Consider the following 4,285-nt stretch of genomic DNA (forward strand, 5'->3'; position numbering starts at 1 on the left):
TACTTATATAAATATATATGACAAAGATGTCATTTATTATGACATAAATAATTCAAATGTATATTAAGTCCTAGAAATTAATTGACTTTAAGGCATATGCACTTTCAGTAAAGTCTTGTATCACTTATTGGTCACAAAATCGGTTAAAGATCAAATTCCACTTTAGTTAAAATTATAAAGTGGTTATATGGGACTTTTTAAAAAATTGAGAAATTTTGTGTCTTGGCACTTTTCATAGACTCACTCATTTGTTGTGTCAAGTACGAAAGAGAAATTAATTTTTTTATCAATTCAAATAAATTATCTATACAGCAAAAGGACAAAACATGAACAATTAATAATTTTTTCAATTTTGACTACTTTTTTGTTTTCCCTAATGCTGGGAATTAGTTTAACATAAAGCGTGATCAGCAAGACTCTTAATGGTAACCTCTAGGAAAGGATCCAAGAGACTACCACCTCTGTTTCAAAACTCGGACCCGACCGGCCGGTCCAACCGGTCAAACCGGGAACCGGCCAATGATCCGGTCTGAGTTAATTCTAAAACCGGAGAATTAAGAACTCGGTCAAATCCGGTCAAAACCCGGGTTTGACCGGAAAAATAAGAACCGGGCTGTGAGAACCCTGAAAATAGATATATAAGCCAGTGCATATTTCATTTGCATTTTTTTTTATTCCTTAATAATTTCTAGCATTACCTTTACTTGTTCGCAATTAAGTACGTAAAAATAGGTTTATGAGAAAAATAATATAATTTTCCTAAGTTATGAAATTTCTTGGTTTTGTTAGACTAAATTAAAATCTTTAGGGTTTGATTAATTTTTTCGCCTTAACATAAAATGTTAGAATACTTAATTCCTTTATGCTAAATTAATGATACTTGAGTCGATAGCTGTACTATCTTAAAATAAATTATTTAAGTTCCTATGATTAATTCCAATTAGTTGCTAATGTTAAATGTTAATAAGAATTTCCGCGTTAAGATGAAAACCAATGAATTTTAGATAAATATGATTCTAATATACTAAACATACTTAAGGCGTGAAAATTCGATAAATATATCCTTATCTTTCTTTGTTTTCACAATAAGTGCGTAAAAATAATTTTTATGTGCAAATTGACACCCTTGGATTTAATTATTATTTCACTTGACTTTATATTACTAAATCGATAAATTTCGAGTTAGACTAACTCCACTTCTTGAGAAATAATAATTGGAAATTCTAATAACTAATTTAATCGCTAAATAATATAGGAATTACTAGGAACCTTAATATTAAAGTTTAATCGAGAATTATTCGATAAAAATGGTTTAGGTATATTAGGGTATAATTAGGCGTTCAAATCACACTTGGGGATAATTTTTAGAATTAAGTTGGATTTGAGAAACTAAGTTGAGGTTAGGGAGCAAAGTGAAAAGACTAAAATGCCCTTACATTTCCATGCAAACCAAACGAAACCTCTGACAACAATTTTAATCACCGCAACTATCGGCCAATCACATTTTCTCCAATTCGATACGCAACCGATTCGCACACACGCAACCTCTGCTCCAAAACCGTAAACCATTATTTCTTCCTTCTCCAAAACCGCGGCACCATATTTTCTACTTCATTCCTATATCACAAACCACTACCGCAACTCCATTCCATTTCCTCTGCAACAATTCACTCAGACCACACTCCACCTTCACCTCGTTAACATCGACTGAGATAGAGAGGGAGAGACTGAGTCGCACTCTGCAATCCGAGAGGGAAGAAAAGAATCCGCGAGCTGCAAATTTTTTCCTGCTCTGTCCGTGAGCTGGAGAGAAGAAAGGGGAGCAGCACTGCGTGAGCTCCACCCCTTGTCGCACTCTTCACCTTCCACCAACCACAACCATCTTCACCGCAACACCATACTAGCTGCAATCAGTTTCCAGCAGCAACTACTGCAACCAAAATCTGCTGCGTGCGTGAGAGCCGAGAGGAAGGAAAATTTTTCAAATTTCCTGTGCGAAGGCTTAACTTACTGTGAGGTAATTTCTGGACCATTTTAGGATTGATCGGAGGTAGATTGAGCCATCTAGGGGCATGCATGTATTGTTTGTGTAATCGGATGATGAAATCAAGACACCAGAAAATTCTGTTTTGATGAAAAGTTTCTGCCGAGAAGCTGAGTTGAACATACAGCTTTATTTTTGTTTTCCGGTGACAATCTGAGCTGAATTACGTGTTTAACCAATCAAAAACAAGAAGATTAAGCCATCTAGGATAATGCATGTTAAGTTGAGACAGCCGGGTGAGTGAGTTAGGAAAAGAAATTCTGTTATGTGCGCAAGTTGGACTGCCGAGAACTTGACTTGAATAATGCAGCTCCATTTGGTACAATTTTGCTGTTTTGAGCTTCTAACCATGATTAACTAGTAAATTACAAGATGATTAAGCTCTGCATGTAGTTAATTAGTTGAGTTAGAACAGAAAATAAAAAAAAAATGCAACCAGTTTTTGTGCAGCTCAAGTCGAGGCTAGCTGGAGATTCTTTTTGGAAATTGGATGACTTGTGTTGTTGATCGAACTTAATTTTTGAGCTACAAATGTTAATCAGTTAGTTAAGTAATTGTATGCTGAATTTGAGTATTTAAATCACTGAATTAGCCGAGGAAAAATTGGGTTAAGAACATCTAAGTGCTGGAAAAATTTTCAGTTCAATTAAGAGAGGAGGAATGGAAATTTTGATTGGTTTCTGGAATTTCATTTTATTTGTTCTTGGAATGTAATGGTATAAAAATGTATGAGAGATGTATATTTAAGTGGTGCAAATTGTTTAGTGATGAAATAATAGACATATTGAAAAATTGAACCAAAAATGTTGGAATATAAGCTAGAAATTTTCCAGCCTTAGCCGAGTTTGAAAAGGAATTATTTATTGATTTCTTTATAGAGTTTGGGGCTGTGAAAGATTATATTATTGTTGATATCGCTTTATAATACCTTGAGATGGTCATGCATTTGAATTTTGGGGTGACAATTTGATACTATAGATGGAATTTCTTGGCTTTGGATCAAATACTTGGGCATGAGGCTGTTGCAAAATTGGTACTTGGTGAATACCTGCTAGTAAATTTAAACATTTGAATTGTTAGCTTTGTTGCTATAAAAACGAATTGTTGGATGCTAAGGGCTAATGATTGATGAAGCCCTTGGCCATTTGGATGATTTTATATAAGTATAAGAGTTTAATGAAATAAAATTTCTGGATTTACTTGGAGGCCTTACATTCGTTTTGGATTTAGTTGAGATGTGAAATGAACGTGCTAAAACCAAGTGCTAATGATTGATGAAGCCTTGGTCATTCATTTTATTTTTTTTTATCAGAAATGCATCTGTTGAAATCTAGGGCTAATGATTGAAGAAGCCCTAGTGATTTGCTATGTGATTTTACCATATTTGATCCATAATATGATTTCAAAACGGAATCGGAGCTGTGAAAGTCGTTTCTACCTTGCGAACTCGAGTAACTGTGATCAAATTAATCAAAAATATTTTCCAGCTAGTATTAAATTATAAAAACTCAATATCTAGTGTTTTGCCTAAAACTTTCCAACCCGATAATTTCCTTTAGCTCAAACTAGCCTTATTACCTTTGGAAAATGATTTTCCTAGTTTCTAAAACTCTTGCCTTGTTTTACTCCTTTTCTTTTCTCTAAGAATTGTCCCTGGCTAGTTAACTATAGGAAAAGTGCCAAAATACGAGTTTTAATAATTTTAGTTAAAAGCATAGGAACTTGCTCGGCAAGAAACCTTATTTTTAGGTAAAATAGTTTTAGTAATAATTTATGCAAAAACCATAGCTTTAAAGAAATGTTCAAAGTAACTTCCTAACGTGGATATTAAGAGATTTGTCGACTTATTTCAAGAAAATGATACTAGTTACCCTTTTATAAGGAAAAGAATCTTAAGGAAAACTATAAGAAACATTTCTTCTACTTTTGTCAAGTTTCAACCTAAGTGGAGTCTTAATTTTTCTAAGGGAAGTAAACTAGTAGTATATCAGATATACCTCGATGTGTATAAGCTTAAAAACTGAATAGAAACTTATAGTTTCAAAATTTTGTATTCTAGGATATTGCGAGGACGCGGAATTCGATTTCCAATTTGACATCTGAACTTCACTCTTGGTGAGTGTCCCTGCCTGTTCTATGCTTACCTGTTTAAAGTGCTTTCTTGACTCAATATATGATAATTTGCAAAACTAGTTTTTGATCCATCGAAGTGAGCTGTGTGTACTTTATCGCACTAGCCGT

Source organism: Coffea arabica, chromosome 11e (assembly GCF_036785885.1).
Source record: "Coffea arabica cultivar ET-39 chromosome 11e, Coffea Arabica ET-39 HiFi, whole genome shotgun sequence".
NCBI classification, from domain to species: Eukaryota; Viridiplantae; Streptophyta; class Magnoliopsida; order Gentianales; family Rubiaceae; genus Coffea; species Coffea arabica.